The sequence below is a fragment of the Bubalus bubalis genome, chromosome 15 (genome assembly GCF_019923935.1).
Source record: "Bubalus bubalis isolate 160015118507 breed Murrah chromosome 15, NDDB_SH_1, whole genome shotgun sequence".
Classification (NCBI taxonomy): Eukaryota; Metazoa; Chordata; class Mammalia; order Artiodactyla; family Bovidae; genus Bubalus; species Bubalus bubalis.
This window is the reverse complement of record NC_059171.1, coordinates 32,947,923-32,966,270: the sequence shown is the minus strand read 5'-3', so window position 1 is coordinate 32,966,270 and position 18,348 is coordinate 32,947,923.

Here is an 18,348-nt window from a genome sequence, read left to right as displayed (position 1 = left end):
CCGTATACCAATCACTCTTTTTGAATTTTTGGAATGTTTCTTGTCAAATGCTAATTCGACGAGAGATTGCATTTTCTAGTATTTTTAAGTGCTCTTTTGTGTGTCATTTTCTGTGAAATTTGAAAAATACAGAAAATAAGAAAAGAAAAAGTTCACTCATAGTTGAATTCTCCTTTCCTTCTAATATTTTTCTAGCATAAGCTTTACTTTTACATGGATGTAATCCCAGTTTATATTCAATTTATGACATAGTTTCTCTTTGACTGTAATATTGTTAACATTAAAAAATTTTAATACACTGATTATAAAAGTTATTTTAATGGTTACTTAATATCCTACTGAGTAAATCCTTCAAAATATGTGCTTAATTCTTAGGTCACCACACATTCATACGTTTTATGTCTTTCAGATGGAGGTTTCCTGTTAAGTATGGCCCTCTGTATCCCTAATAATTTCTTTTGCATTTAACTCATTTTTATAAGTGCATGTAAATATATATAACTTTGTTTTAATAGTAATTGTCAAGTGTATTGTTTCTATACCTTTATCTCCAGTTGTCCTATCAATGTAATTTAGGCCCATCTCTTTATAAATGCCGTGCAATTGGATTTTATAATTCAATCTGAAAATATTTTTCATTAATTTATTATATATCAGAATATATATAGTATAAAATTATATATTTATATTATTATTTCTATACTAAATATATGGTTATATTTATTATAGTTAATTTATCCATCTTTTTTAAAGCTTTTTGTTTTGAAGTAATATTAGATTTACAAGAGTTGCAAAACTAGCATGCAGATTTTACAAATACCTGCATCCAGCTTCTCCAAATAAATCTCACATAACCATAGTGTAATTATTTAAGCCAGCAATCTAACATTAATGCAATATTATTAACTAGTTACACCTGTTTCATATATAATCAATTGTCCCACTAATATCTTTTTTTCTTGTTCAGAGTGCAATCTAATAGTCCACATTACACTTAAGTGTTGTAGCTAGCTTTATTATCCTCCAGTATAAGACAATTCTTCAGCATTGTTTATAACCTTAACAGTTTTGAAGAATTCTGTCCAATTATTCTGTAAAATGTCCCTCTGTTGGATTTTTCTGTTGCCTTTTCACTGTTAGATTGAGGTTATGCATTTTTGGCAAGAATATCACAACAGTAATATTTTGTGGTTTTCAATACACAATATCATAATGTACATTATATATATATATGTCTTATTACTGATGATTTTTAACTTTAATAATTTGTATATGATGATATGTCTCAGGTTTACCCACAATAAATTACCATTTTCCCCTTTACAATTACTAAGTGTCTTGTAAGAAGACACTTTGAGGTAAGATATATAGTCTCATCATATTTTCACTTGTTAATTTTCAACCTCCGTCAGTGCTTTATGTCTATAACAGTTATTACTGTGTTGTTTGTAAAATGCTGATTTTTATTTCCATTATTCCTTTTGCATTTATAAACTGGACTTCTACTGTAGAAAAAATTTGTCTCTTCTCCTTCATTTATTTATTTTTTCAAGTATTTATGCCACTATGGATTTATGGTTATTTTATGTATGGATTGTAATCCATTACTATCATCACTTACTGTGTTGCTCTAATTGCCCAAAATTTAGTTTTGGGGGACTACTTCAAGTTTGCTTACATATCCTTTCAACATGCTCCCATCGCATTTTGAATTCGTCCATACTTTGTGGTACCACATTATCTCATATTTTCTCTGCCCCAGTGCTGGAATCAGACTATTTACCATGTAGTCCGTGTTCCTTTTACTATTGAATGGCATGTAGAAGTCAAGATCTGGTTGCTAGATATGCTCATTGCTTTTGCGATGTCATTGCTTCTAGAGCCTCTTAAGAGACCAAAACTACTAAATATATGTATGTACACATGGGCTTAGGTTTAGGCATACCCCTGCACCGATTTCTGTCTGTATATATATATTAAAAACCAAGTGTTCATAGTAATACCTCTGATATCTTGTCTTATTTGTAATTTCTTTTTCCAACATTGTGGCTTAGCTGGTAAAGAATCCGCCTGCAATGAAGGAGGCCTGGGTTCGATTCGTGGGTTGGGAAGATCCCTTGGAGAAGGAAATGGCTACCCGCCCCACTGTTACGGCCTGGAGAATTCCATGGACTGTATAGTCTGTGGGGTTGCAAAGAGTCAGACACGACTGAGCGATTTTCACTTTCACTTTCCAACATAGATGATTCAGAGAACGGGCTTACATTGTCTGCAGTATATTTAATTATTTGCTCAACCCTAGCTGTATACACTGTATCCTTGGGACTCCAGTGTGTGATTTTCTCACTTCTCCTGCCTTGCCTCAACTTTGGTTGTGGACTCAGTGTGTATCCTTTCTTTCCTCCAGAAGTAGGATTTTTTTTCCCCTTTTTTTCCCCTTAGCTTCAATGTGTATTCACCTGTGCTTCAAGTGTTGCCCTGCTGCTGCTGCTGCTAAGTCGCTTCAGTCCTGTCTGACTCTGTGCAACCCCATAGATGGCAGCCCACCAGGCTCCTCTGTCCAGGGGATTCTCCAAGCAAGAATACTGGAGTGGGTTGCCCTAAGAATGTGTTTTTCTACTCATTCTGTATAAATTAAGGCTTTTGCTCTACAGGGAAGAGAGGGGACAAGAGGCTAAAGGAAATTTCAGGCTTCTCTTCCATAGTTGCTGTTCTACTGCCCCTGGGTATGCACCACAATAGACTCTTTTGAGGGTATGCAGACACTGAAGTTGATGAATGCATTTAAGCTTCATCCAATCTATCAGCATTCTCTCACCTTTCAATGATTTTTTGGTTATTCTTGCAAATTCTTCTTTGGTTGCATCTCATCCAGATAAATGGGCGTTTGCATGTCCTCTCTCTTTGAAGATGTTTGTCTGTCCTTGGGTTGGGATGATTGCTTGATGTGTGACTTCAGTGTCCAAGGAGTTCTCAGAGAGTTTAGGATTCTAAGTCAGTTCTTTTCAATTTTGAGGGTGGGAATGATGCTTCTCTCAACTCTCATATCCTTTAATGAAAGGTAGATGTGATTCAGGAATGGTGCTTTTGTGTATTTTTATTTATTCTTTCTTGTCCTATATTGTTTTAAAGAGTGCTTTAAAAATGGATTTTAAGAACTTATCTTTCACATTCAAGTCTTTAATTTACTTAGTAGTTTTTTATACATGGTTTGATTTTTATATATGGTAATGAGATATATCTATATATATATGTATCACCTACATTATGATATGTACTGAAAACCACAATTCACTGAAAATAGATTTTTATGATATGACTTGTATGATTTGACTTGACTTTAATATATAGTTTGAATTTAATTTCATTTTTCATATGCTATTGAATATTTTTTTTTCCATTCTCCACTGGTCTGCAAGGCCACTTTTGCATGTATGTTTATGTCTGGCTCTGTTTATGGGCTCTTTATAATTTTTCATTGCTTAGTTTTATTTCTGAATTAATGCCAGATTATCTTAATTCCTATAATTTAAACAAATCTTAATTCTTGGTTGGCAAAGACCACTCCTTTATTATTCCTCTGTAGATGTATCTTGACTCTTTTGGGAAACATAAATTTCTAAATAACAATTTCCAAATAAATAATTAAATTTCCAAATAATTTAAATCAGATTGTCAGGTTTCTTAAGAATAATCTGTTGGCACTTTGGAATTAAATTGAAATGATTATTAAATATTGAAATAATTGATATTCTTATACATTTATTTTACTTACACTGTAACAGGGGGCTTTCCTGGTGACTCAGATAGTAAAGAACCCACTTGCAAAGAATGCCAGAGACCTGGTTTGATCCCTGGGTTGGGAAGATCCCATGGAGAAGGGAATGGCTACCCATTGCAGTATTCTTGCCTGGAGAGTTCCATGGACAGAAAAGCCTAGCAGGCTACACAGTCCATGGGTTGCAAAGAGTGGGACACATGACTGAGTGACTAACACTTTCACTTTTCACACTGAAACAGGGTAAGTCTCTTCATAGGTTGAGATCTATTTTAATGTTGTTGAAGACAATTCCAGTCAGGATATGCTAACTTTTTTTTATCAGTTCAGTACAGTTGCTCAACTAAAGTTTCAGCTTCAGCATCAGTCCTTTCAATGAATATTTAGGACTGATTTCCTTTAGAACGGACTGGTTGGATCTTTGTATTTAGTTAATATTAACTGCTTACTAATCATTTTTCAATTCTTCAGAGGATTAATATAATATTTTTCTAATATCTTAAATTGAATTATATTTCACGTGTTAATTTTGAGACCAGATTATTTTCTAAAATAAGCATTGAAGGTTTAATATTTCTTCTATTACCACTTTTTTATTTTGGGATATCTTTTTTGGGTGGCTCTTTTTAAAAATTTTATTTTTAAGTATTTCCTATATGGCTAATATTCTATGCCAGACTTTCAATTACTATAGCAGAAATTTTAATTAGGATTTTATGTAGATTTGTAGAAAAATTAAAGAATAATTACCTCACAATGATAAATGTTGAGATTTACAAACATGATATATCTTTTAATTTACCAAATTCTTCTTTAATTCCATTGCAAAGATTTATAGATTTTATTGTACAGATCTTGAACATATTTTGTTAAATATATCCCTAAGATTTTAATGCTATTTTAAAAAGAAATTTTAAATTTAATTTCCAGTTCTTTATTGCTAGTAAGTAAAATACAATAAGTTTTTCTATATTGTTCTTTTCTACTATGGCCTCACTAAATTTTCTTCTTTGTTCTAGTAAACATTTTGCAGAAGTTTTAGGAATTTTAATATCCACGATAATGCTGTCAGTTAATGCCTACAGTTTTATCTCCTTCTTTTCAATGTACATGGCTTCTTTTTTTTCTTATTTTATTCTTATACCTTGGATTTCCATTATCAGGTGGACTAGAGGTAGAAAAAGCAAATACCCTTGCCTTATTTCCAGACTTTGGGTGAAAGTGTTTTATCTTGCACCATTTAAATATGATGTTAAAATAAAAGTAAATTTTTGATAGATATTCTTTATTTGGGTGAGGAGTTCTTGCCTGTTCCTAGTTTGTTTAGATTTTAAATCATGATAGATTTTTAGTTTGGGCAAGTGACTTTATTGCCACCATTTATATGTTCATTTTTTTTTTTAATTGTGAAGCAACATTGAATTTTGAATGTTAAAATAAACTTTCAATTCTAGAATAAATTCTGCTGAAAGAAAGTGTTAGCTACTCAGTTGTATCCAACTCTTTGTGACCTCATGGACTGTAGCCTGCCAGGCTCCTCTGTCCACGGAATTTTCCAGGCAAAAATACTGGAGTGGGTAGCCATTCCCCTCTCGAGGGGATCTTCCCAACCAAGAGATCAAACCCAGGTCTCCCACATTGCAGGCAGATTCTTTACTGTCTGAGCCAGCAGGGAAACTCTACTTAGTCGATGTATCTTCTTACTTTTTAATACATATTGCTTGATTCAAATTTTAATCTGTGTTGTTTGATTTACATTTTAAAAGAAGTTTTGGTCTGAGTTTTTGTAAATTATTTTCCTTGTGAGCCTTTCTTGATTTTTGTATCAGTACGATGCTGGCCTCAAAGAATAGGTTGAAATGTTTCTTCTTTATATTTTGAATGATTGAATTCAGAACTGGTGTTATTTTTTTCCAGTGTGTTTGAAAGAATTCACCAGTAAAGCTATTGGTTTGGAGTTTTTTGTAGGAAGGTTTTTACAAACTTACAAATTTAGAATTTACAAATTCAGCTTAGCAAAAAATTAAGCATATTTGGATATTCTGGGTAAGTCCCTCAGTCGTGTCTGATTCTTGTCACCACCATAGTTGTAACCCCATGGACTATAGCCCTCAAGGCTCCTCTGTCCATGAAACTTTCCAGGCAAAAATATTGGAATAGTTTGCCATTTCCTTCTCCAGGGGATCTTCCTGACCCAGGGATTGAACCTGGCTTTCCTGTACTGCAGGCAGTTTCTTTACCATCTTGCTACCAGGCAAACATTTTGGATATTCTATTTCTTCTTAAATCACTTTTGGAAATTTGCATCTTTTAGGAAATTTGTCCATTTTACCTGTGTTTTCAAATTAGGCAGCAAAAAGTTATTACTAAAGTTCCTTATGTTCCTTAATATATTTTAAGTTCTGTAGGATTACTTCTAGTAATGGTCCCTCATTCATTTGTAATGTTGGTAAATTGAATCTCCTTTGTTTTTCTTACTTGATTTAGCTGGCATTTACTGATCTTTATAAATATTTAGCCTTTCGTTTCATTGATTTTTACTTATTGTTTGTTTTCTATTATACTTTTTTTAGCTTATCTTTGTTATTACCTTTCTGCTATAATTTCAACCCACAAATATTGATATTTTGTGCCTCTTTTTCTGAATTCCCTTATGATTAATACAAGATTTTTAAAAAGGATATTGCTTAACTTCCAAACATTTGCAGATTCTCTAGACAAGTTTCTGGAATTAATTTATACATTACCATATGATCAAAGAACTTATTTCATAATTTCATCCTTTTAAATTTATTGTTATTTTTAATAGTGCAGCCTATTATTTCTTTAAGGGAACATTTCATAAAGGATGGGCACAATAAAGGACAGAAATAGTAAAGACCTAACAGAAGCAAAAGGGATTAAAAAGAGCTGGCAAGAATGCACAGAACTACACAAAAAAGGTTGTAATGATAACCAGATAACCAAGATGGTTAACCAACATGAAAGGACTGATGCTGAAGCTGAAGTCCCGAAACTGGCCACCTGATGTGAGGAGCTGACTCATTGGAAAGGACCCTGATGCTGGGAAAGACTGAGGGCAGGAAGGGAAGTGGGCAACAGAGGATGAGAGGGTTGGATGGCACCATAGACTCAATGGACATGAGTTTGAGCAAATTTGGTGAGACAGTGAAGGACAGGAAGCCTGGCGTGTGCATTCCATGGAGTTGCAGAGTCGAACGCAACTGAACTACAACCATGACTTTCTTCACTGAGCTTCTTGAATCTCTGGCTTTGTAGATTTTATCAATTTTGGAAATTTTTGAAATGATTTTTAATATATTTTTTTCTGTCTGTCTTCCTCTTGGACTTACATGGTTGTCTGCTTCATATTTCCCTCTTTTGCCACTGAGTCTCTGGATTTCTCTTTTAATATTCCTTTTTCCTTTTTTTTTTTTTTGTGGCCACAGGACTGGAAAAGGTCAGTTTTCATTCCAATCCCAAAGAAAGGCAATGCCAAAGAATGCTCAAACTACTGCACAATTGCACTCATTTCACACACTAGGAAAGTAATGCTCAAAATTCTCCAAGCCAGGCTTCAAGAGTATATGAACTGTGAACTTCCAGATGTTCAAGCTGGATTTAGAAAAGGCAGAGGAATCAGAGATCAAATTGCCAACATCCATTGGATCATCAAAAAATCAAGAGAGTTCCAGAAAAACATCTACTTCTGCTTTATTAACTGTGACAAAGCCTTTGACTGTGTGGATTACAACACACTGTGGAAAATTCTACAAGAGATGGGGATACCAGACCACCTGACCTGCCTCTTGAGATATCTGTATGCAGATCAGGAAGCAACAGTTAGAACTGGACATGGAACAACAGACTGGTTCCAAATTGGGAAAGGAGTATGTAAAGGCTGTATATTGTAAACCTGTTTATTTAACTTATATGCAGAGTACATCATGAGAAACGCTGGGCTGAAAGAAACACAAGTTGGAATCAAGGTTGCTGGGAGAAATATCAATAACCTCAGATACACAGATGACACCACTCTTATGGCAGAAAGTGAAGAGGAACTCAAAAGCCTCTTGATGAAAGTGAAAGAGGAAAGTGAAAAAGTGGGCTTAAAACTCAGCATTCAGAAATCTAAGATCATGGCATCTGGTCCCAGTGACAGACTTTATATTTTGGGGCTCCAAAATCACTGCAGATGGTGACTGCAGCCATGAAATTAAAACATGGTTGCTCCTTGGAAGAAAAGTTATGACCAACCTAGACAGCATATTAAAAAGCAGACACATTACTTTGCCAACAAAGGTCTGTCTTGTCAAAACTATGGTTTTTTCAGTAGTTATGTATGGATGTGAGAGTTGGACTATAAAGAAAGCTGAGCACTGAAGAATTGATGCTTTTGAACTGTGGTGGTGAGGAAGACCCTTGAGAATCCCTTGGACTGCAAGGAGATCCAACCAGTCCATCCTAAAAGAAATCAGTCCTTAATATTTATTGGAAGGACTGCTGCTGAAGCTGAAATTCCAATACTTTTGCCACCTGATGAAAATAACTGACTCATTTGAAAAGACCATGATACTGGGAAAGATTGAAGGTGGGAGGAGAAGGGGACGACAGAGGATGAGATGGTTGTATGGCATCACAAACTCAATGGACATGAGTTTGAGTAAACTCTGGGAGTTGGTGATGGACAGTGAGGCCTGTAATAATGCAGTCCATGGGATCACAAAGAGTCGGACACGACTGATCGACTGAACTGAACTGAACTGAACTTGTTTTTTTGTTGGTTTTTTGTTTGTTTGTTTTATTTTTTGGTCTTTTTACTCTCGGGGCTTCAGTTTGGAAAATTTTCATTGCTGTGTCCCTACATTTATTGTTCCCTAAAGAAATGGGAATGCCAGACCACCTGACCTGCCTCTTGAGAAATCTGTATGCAGGTCAGGAAGCAACTGTTAGAACTGGACATGGAACATCAGACTGGCTCCAAATAGGAAAAGGAGTATGTCAAGTCTGTATATTGTCACCCTGCTTATTTAACTTATATGCAGAGAACATCATGAAAAATGCTGGGCTGGAAGAAGCACAAGTTGGAATCAAGATTGCCAGGAGAAATATCAATAACCTCAGATATGCAGATAACACCACCCTTATGGCAGAAAGTGAAGAGGAACTAAAAAGCCTCTTAATGAAAGTGAAAGAGGAGAGTGAGAAAGTTGGCTTAAAGCTCAACATTCAGAAAACTAAGATCATTGCATCTTGTCCCATCACTTCATGGGAAATAGATGGGTAAACAGTGGAAACAGTGTCAGACTTTATTTTGGGAGGCTCCAAAATCACTGCAGATGGTGACTGAAGCCATGAAATTAAAAGACGCTTGCTCCTTGGAAGGAAAGTTATGACCAACCTAGACTGCATATTAAAAAGCAGAGATATTACTTTGCCAACAAAGGTCTGTCTAGTCAAGGCTATGGTTTTTCCAGTGTTCATGTATGGATGTGAGAGTTGGACTGTGAAGAAGGCTAAGCGCTGAAGAATTGATGCTTTTGAACTGTGGTGTTGGAGAAGACTCTTGAGAGTCTCTTGGACTGCAAGGAGATCCAACCAGTCCATCCTAAAGGAGATCGGTCCTGGGTGTTCATTGGAAGGACTGACGCTAAAGCTGAAACTCCAATACTTTGGCCACCTGATGTGAAGAGTTGACTCATTGGAAAAGACTCTGATGGTGGGAGGGATTGGGGGCAGGAGGTGAAGGGGATGACAGAGGATGAGATGGCTGGATGGCATCATCGACTCAATGGACATGAGTCTGAGTGAACTCCGGGAGTTGGTGATGGACAGGGAGGCCTGGCGTGCTGTGATTCTTGGGGTCCCAAAAAGTCGGACACGACTGAGCAACTGAACTGAACTGAACTTCTACAATGTGCATACTGATGCTAAACTCATCAACTGAAGTTTTCATTTCAGATTCTTTTTCCTTTCTACTAGTTCCTTTTGATTCTTTAAAAAATATATTCTGTTCCATTCTTATTATATTCATATTTCCCTTGTATTCTTGAACATATTTATAGGAGCTCTTGCTTACTTCTTGTCTAATAATTCCATCGTCTCTCTCATTTTTGTTCTTTTTCTAGTTATTGAATTTACTGAATTTTCTCATGGTGATAGTTCCCATTTTCCTTTTTTCACACGTTTAGTTAATATTTTATTACATAAGGGATGCATTGAATTTTATGTCATTGATGCTGGATTTTATGGTTTTCCTTCTGAATTTGTTCTGGCAGTCAGTTAAATTAAATATGGATTATCTTAATCCTTTTGAGTTTGGTTTATATTTAGTTAAAGTGGATCTAGAATAGTCTTAATCTAGACTAGTTTTGCTCTCCTGTTAAGATGTACAGTGTTTATTGAAAGCCCTGAATATCAAGTAGGATTTTTCATTCTCACTGTTTGGAAATGGAATGTTTCCCAATAATCTGTGATTACTGGACATTTTAAATTGCATTCTTGGCATCTGCAGTTTAGATATCAGCACACATTCACAGGAATGCCAAATTTCAGGGCTAATGCTTTGTCTATCTCCCCCATTTCTGATTTTCTGCCACACAAATTCTTGTCCTCTCAGCTATGTCAAATTCCAATCCTTGATTCCAGTCTCCTCAATTTAGTGAGACTACATGTTCAATTTGGGATTTCCTACCCCGAAAGTTCCTCCTGGACAAAATTAGGGCAATAGTAAATTTCATCTCATATGGCTTTTTCTTCTCAGGAGTCTGAGGCTTGTTCCACAAATTGTTCAATATTTAAAAACTGCTCTTTTAGGAATCTTTCCATCAGGAAGATCTGGAGAAGGGAATGGCTCCAGTATTTGTGCCTGGAGAATCCCATGGGCAGAGGAGCCTGGTGGGCTGTATAGTCCATGGGGTCACAATGAGTCAAACACAAATGAGGAACTAACACTTTCATACTATGACAAACTTCATCACATAAAACAGGAATGCTACCAGCCTGTGATCAATTTGTCTCCCTTCTAAGGTCCTTGCCTAACATGGAAGCCTCATGTTCTTCCCCTTTATAGTGCCACTCACCCCATGATTCTTCTTCTTCTTTTAGTGACTATTTAGTCTTTTGCCCTTAAGAGAACTCTCTTTCGAGTAGAGTATGTTTACTGCTAAATATTTTGAACCATGTTCTGTATTTTTTTTTAGGGAGTGTGTGTGGGTGGCCCTTAGAGATTTTCTTTTCTTCCTGAAAGCACAGAGTTACAATAAAAATTTGTTTTCTGCAGGATCTAGTTGTTTGCAGCAAGAGTGCCTCTCAGATTATTTTTTTTTTACTGTATTTCTGGATGTAAAATTCTTCTGAATTTCTTTTTAACTATGAAGTTGATATATAGATATTATTTTAAACATTATTTTTGGATTTATATTTGTGCATTCTTAAACTGCATTTTTAAACAATGCTGTTGCCTTATTTCATGGTTTTCTTCTCGTTTCCTGTCTCTTCCTGCATTAATATTGTTTTTCGCTTGTTTAGTCTAAAAATTTGTGTGTTGTGTTGGTTGATTTTACATGTCAACTTGGCTACAACACCCACATATTTGGTCAAACATTATTCTAGGTGTGTCTGTAAGGGTGTGTCTGAATGAGATTAACATTTAAATTGGCAAGTTACCTTCCAGAATGTGGGTGGGTCTCAAGCAATAACTTGAAGGCCTCAATAAGACAAAGACTGACCTTTCCAAGCAAGACATAATTCAGCCAGCAGAATGCCTTTACTTGGACTGTATCTCTTCCTTGAGTATTCAGCTTGCCAGCCTATCGTGCAGATTTTGGATTCACTAGGCCTCCAAATTTCTGAGCCAATTTCTTAAAATCAGTCTGTCTCTTATCTATGTAGTTCATCACTATCTCTTCTTGTTTCCCAATTCCTAATCATAATTGACCACTAACCTCCAATACTCTCTCATCTGTTTCACATGCTATTCCTTTTCCGTATTGGTTTGCTTTATTAATAAATTAAAATTGCTTATTTTTTATTGTAATTCTTTTATGCACATGTATTTCTTAACATGCACATATTTTTAAAAAGTATTCATTGCATCTTTAATTTTATTTATTTGAATTTTTTATTTGACTACCTTTTTCCTCAAGTATATCTTTCAATGTTTTAAATATTGAGTTAATATTAAAAAGAGTAATATTCAAAGAGTTTTTGAATAAAAAAAATTTCATCTTTATTGGGATATGCCTTTTATTTACGCTCAATTTTAAATTATCACCTAAACGGGAATAGAAGTTTTAGTTCAAAATTATTTTATCTTAACAGATTGAAGGTATTGTTGGTATGACAAATTCTGTTTTTATAACAGCTTATAGAGATATTTTCTCATCTTTTAAGTATTTTTCTTTTCTTTTTTTTTTTTAGTTTAATGTAGTTTCATCATGCTGTGTCTAATTATAAAATTGTTTTTATTTCACATCTTTGAGACTTGATTTTCTTGATGTTGATGATGTAAGATTTTTATAATATCTGGAGAGTCTTCAGCCATCATCTTTTATTTAAATGTCTTACTCTATTTTTGTCTTCTCTATTAAATGTATGTCAGCTCTTCTCATTTTATTCTGTATATATTTTAACTTCTTTTTTATACATGCTGTGTCTTACTTCTCCCTGTTGCATATGTGTAGTTTCCTCATTTTTATCTTTTAATTTGCTGAGTTTATTTTAGCTGAGTCAAATTTGCTGTTTACCCATTCGTTTTGCATTTTTATATCTGTTTTATACACTTCAACTTGTATTCTGTGTATCTTTTTAAAATTTGAATATTGTACTGCTACAGTTTTTTCTTTAACAATTTAAATAAATGAGTTTTCCCTTTCAGATTGTTCTGTGATTTCAAAATTGAAGCTATTATTCTGCTGTTTTTTTATGCTCACTTTCACTGTTAGTGGATGTTTCTTTATGTATTTTGCAATTTTTGACTGTGAACTCATCTTGAATGGGATTGCATGTTTAAAAAGAGAAACAAAGAGAAAGAAAGGGAAAAGACGGAGAGGACAGAGACAGAGAGTGAGCAAGGAGAGAAAAAATATTTTCTGTGTTCAGGGTTTACAAACTTTCTTCCAGTTTTGTTTGCTTGTTTGTTTTGTTCTTCTGCCAGGAGCTTCAGGCTATCACTGGTTAGTTACAAAAGTCCTTGTTAAATTTTAAGCATGTGTTTCCACATGATGGGAAAATTGTTGACTAAAACACAGAACCACGTGGATTAAGAGAATGTGTTTTTTAATTTCCTAGAAATGTACATTTTTTTCTCTATTGAGAACATAGGCAAAGAAAGGCTGTTTTGATTTCCTCTGCAGGGGATAGAATTTTTTTTCTCTCGAAGTTATTCTCCAGGGTCTTGACTTTGACTGTGTGTGTATATGTATATGAATACGATCATTACTTATTTCAAACTTTCAATTCCAATTTCTCAATATATATGACCCCAGGACCTTCTCACTTGTATGCAGGTAAACATTAAAGCACTAAAGTTACTAGCATTGACAGTTCCCTAGAACTACCTACTGCTTATCACTCTGGTTCTTCTCTTATATTCTCCTCTGATCACTTCACTCACATTGCGCTTGGATATTCTAGGAGATGCTATTAAATATGCATTTAAAATCACATTCACTATAATTTAACAATTCTAGATATTTGTAGTGGAATGAATTTTTGAAGTATGTGGACTGTCATATTTATATTTCAAACAAGTGAATGTGACTCAGCTAATTGATTATATGGTTATCATTGGCCAGAAATATCTGTGTATAACTGCTTCCTAGTGAGACCAAGTGATAAATGATATGGGAAAACTTGCTCTTAGATTTAGTTCTTTTTTAAGCACATAGAGCCCAGATATTTATCCTTACTTTTATCTTCCCTTCTAGAAAAGTTTTGGGCTTTGGATGGGGAAGTCTGGTGGGCTGCCGTCTATGGGGTTGCACAGAGTCGCACACGACTGAAGCGACTTAGCAGCAGCAGCAAGTGTTTTTATTGTCTCCATTAAACAAATGACTTTTCTTTTTAGCTGAATAATATGAAGGTTTACATGGATGGCTTTAGATTGACCATACTTGGAATAAATCTCAATTAGTTGTGATGTATAATATCTTTATGCATAGTTTTTGGATTTGATTTACTAGTATTTTGTTGAGGACTTTTGAATTTACATTTGTGAGACATACTGATTTATATTTTTCATTTCTTGTAACATCTTTATCTTTTTAAAAAATTGTATTAAAGAAATTATGGCTTCTTATAATATCTTAGGAAGTGTTCACTTCTTTTTTTAGTACAATTCACAAATAAAACAGTCTAGGTCTGAAATTGTCTTTTCAGGAAGTTATTAAGCATTGATTCACTTTCTCTAATAGACATGGGGTTATTCACATAATTTATCTCTTCTTGAATAAATTTTAGTAGTCTATGTCTTTTAAGAAATTTAAGCATTTAACCTAGTTATATTTCTGGGCATACTGTTCACAGTATTCTTTTAACTTTTGAACATTCAGGATATTAGTATAATGATCTCTCTTTCATTTCTGACATTAGTAATACTTATTTATTTTTTTATTAACCCAGCTGAAGGTTTTTTCAACTATTGATCTTTCAGAGTCAACTTTTGCTACACTCTTTTACTATTGATTTTCTATTCTCAATTTTATTAATTTCTATTTTAAATTTTATTATTTTCTTTCTTTATTTATTTAGGCTTAAGTTGCTCTTTACCCTTTAGTTTCCTAAAGTGGAATTTTAGGTTATTAATTTTATGTCTTTCATCTAAAACATAAATGCGTTGCTGCTGCTGCTGCTGCTAAGTCGCTTCAGTCGTGTCCAACTCTGTGTGACCCCATAGACAGCAGCCCACCAGGCTCCCCCGTCCCTGGGATTCTCCAGGTAAGAACACTGAAGTGGGTTGCCATTTCCTTCTCCAATGCATGAAAGTGAAAAGTGAAAAGTGAAGTCGCGCAGTCGTGTCCGACTCTTTGAGACCCCATGGACTGCAGCCTACCAGGCTCCTCAGTCCATGGGATTTTCCAGGCAAGAGTACTGGAGTGGGGTGCCACTGCCTTCTCTGATAAATGCGTTCCGTTCAGTTCAGTCGTTCAGTCGTGGCCGACTCTTTGCGACCCCATGAATCGCAGCACGCCAGGCCTCCCTGTCCATCACCAACTCCCGCAGTTCACCCAGGCTCATGTCCATCGAGTCAGTGATGCCATCCAGCCATCTCATCCTCTGTCGTCCCCTTCTCCTCCTGCCCCCAATCCCTCCCAGCATCAGAGTCTTTTCCAAGGAGTCAACGCTTCGCATGAGGTGGCCAAAGTACTGGAGTTTCAGCTTTAGCATCATTCCTTCCAAAGCAATCCCAGGGCTGATCTCCTTCAGAATGGACTGGTTGGGTCTCCTTGCAGTCCAAGGGACTCTCAAGAGTCTTCTCCAACACCACAGATTAATGCGTTACTACACTATAAATGTCCCTCTATGCATTCCGTATACTGCATTACACAATTGCTGGTAAATTGTGCTGTCATTTTCCTTTGGTTCAAAATATTCGCAAAACTTCTGCTGCGTGTTCTAAAAATATTTAAGCAGTTACAATATACATTTTTAACATCTAAATTTATTTTCAGATTATATTATAACATAATTGTGCATGTAGTATAGATAACTCATAACAGAATATGTGCATTTCTCCCTTCTGTTCTTTGTCACATTTCTGTCATTCATTTAACTTATTATATTTGCTATAATCATCTCATTTATCATTACTATTAGTTTTAAATATAGTTATATTTTTAATTGACTAATAATAAGATAAATAAAATATTATATTTTAGTTTTATTTATTCTTTCCCTGGTCTTTACATAGATAAAAGTTTCTGACCTATAATTATCTTTCTGCTTGAAGATCTATTTTAAACATTATTTTTGCAGAGAATGTTTGCTAGAAATGAATTCTTTCAGTTTATCTAAGAAGGCTTTTTACCCCCTTCATTTTTGAAAGATATTTTTGCTGGATATAAAATTCTAGGTTAGTAGGTTTTTCTTTCAATAACCCAAATATTTTACTACACTATTTCCTTTCTTCCATGTTTTCTGGTGAGAAGTCCACCATAATTCTTTCCTTGGTCATGTTGAGTCTACTGATAAGCCACCTGAAGGCATTTTTCATTTCTGTTACATTGTTTTCTGTTCCTCAACATTTTCTTTTGAGTTTATTCCTTAGAGTTCTTATTTCTCTGCTTATATTGCTCATCTGTTCTTTCATATTGTTTACTTTTCCCATTAGTGTCCTTATCATACTAATCATAACTATTTTAAATTCTCTGATAATTCCAACACCTCTGTCATAACTGAGTCTAACTCTGATGCTTTTTGTGTCTCTTCAGATTGTGGTTTTCCTTGCCATTTGGTATGCCTTGCAATTTTTTTGTTGTTGTTGAAAATCAGACACATTGCTTCAGATAATAGAAACGAAAGCAAATAGGACTTCATTTTGAGAATTTGTTAATCTGGCTAGGGGGTTCTGCTTTGTTTAGAGTTTCAACTAAATTGTTATAGGTGCAACTGGCTTCAAATTCCTCTAAGTGTGTTTGTTTTGTATTTCTTCTTGTGTTTGGCTTTCTTTGGTAATTCTCAACTTACAGAGTTCCTGTCTTGCAGCTCTTTCCCTGTTATTATCTCAGAATTCATTGGTGTGAAGGTCAAATGTGAAGGAGAGGAAGAATTCTATAATCTTCTGAATAAATTTACATTTTCTAGTAGGCTTGTTTCAGGGCTGTGATCACCACAAATGTTTCTCTGGTAGTATAGATTTCTGCCTCTTTGTTCCCTACTCCTTTTCCTGACAACAGGGTTTCTTTTTATTTATTTATTTTTGGCTCTCCTAGGTGTTTTTGGCTTTGTGGGCTTTTCTTTTAGTTGGGGCCCACAAAGCAGGGAATGGGGTGGGGGCCAATCTCTAGTCAAGGTGTTCAGGTTTCTCATTGTGGTGGCATCTCCCCTTACAGAGCACAGGCTCTAGGGCTCACAGGCCTCAGCAGTCATGGCACATGGGCTCAGCAGCTATGGCTCTCAGGCTTCAGAGCATGGAGTCCACATTTGTGCATGGGTCTCATGGCTCTGAGGCATGTGGGATCTTCTCAGACCAGGGATCAAACCAGTGTCTTCTGCACCATCAGTCATATTGTTCACCACTCAGCTACCAGGGAAGCCCGACAACAGGGTTTCTAATCTATTTCCTTGAAGGTGTGAACCCTGTTGACTACAACTACCTATCCTCCACTCTTCCACCCCAGGTGACTTGAGTTTGAGTATAATGCCTTCCCCTACTAAGGATATGGTCCTGGTCATCTTTTCCTTGGGAACAGAGACCTATGTTATAGAGAAACATTAGGTATATTTTAAAATGATTACTCTTCCCTTTCCCCTTCCAGAGACTTGAGGGCACTTTTCTCAGATCTTTACCATATGGACCTGTTGGTATTCCTGTAGGAAAAACCCACAAATGTGTGGGGGTCCCAGTAAGACTGCAGGCCCAGTAATGTCTTATTGTCATTCTAGGATTCACTCAGCCTCATGCAGTTCCTCATAGTTACCTCTTATGTGTTCCTACTGGTTTGTGGCTCCAGCAACTTCTGTTCCAGGTAAACACATCTTGGGTTTATATCTCTCTGGATGCAAATATCTTTGCAGCTTTCAGGATGGCAGTATGCCCTGCATCCTCTCTTTTCTACTGAATCCAAGAACAGTTATTAATGTTTAGTTTGTCAAGATTTTTTTCCTTTTATAAGGACAAGACTGAACACGTCCAAGTTCTTCATATATCATAGCTGAAACTGGAAGTCTGTAAGTGACATTTTGATTTTGTTAGTTTGTGTATGTATATGTTATTTGTTCATTTTGTAGTTAGCCTTTTTGCACTACCAGAAATCTACAGTGATGGAAAATTCTCTGTCTTATAAGAATAAAGTCATTGTCAGTCTAAGTATAACCTAATCAGACAAATCACATTTTCACTTTTACATAGAAAGGAATAATTAGCCTGCTCTAACAACAACAAAAATTATCTTCAGACTTTGAGCCATGCAAAGTCACAGATGCTATTAAGATGGCCAACCCATGCAGTGAAAATCTCAGCTTCCCTCTAAGGCCAATTAAAAAACCGCTACCTTGTTATGAGCCAAAAATTGTAGAGCCATCTGGGATATAGAACAACCAATTTACTAAACATTTTGTATAAAATGCATATTTTCATATTAGGAGGTTGTGGATTGATTCATCTTCAGTCTGAGTGGTTATAATACTTTCTAGAGTTTGCCAATAGTGACTTGTGGTTTAAAAGAGGAGGTGGGAGGTGTGTTTATAATTTGTGCTCTGGATAGAAGACCAGAAAAGCACTTTTACAAGATGTGCATGCATTTTTCTATGACAGCATGCTTCAGAAAGCATTTGTACAACAATCTTCTTACAAAGGTTTTTTAGGTTCAAATAAGACAGTTAGTTAACAAAAAATCCCACTAAGACAA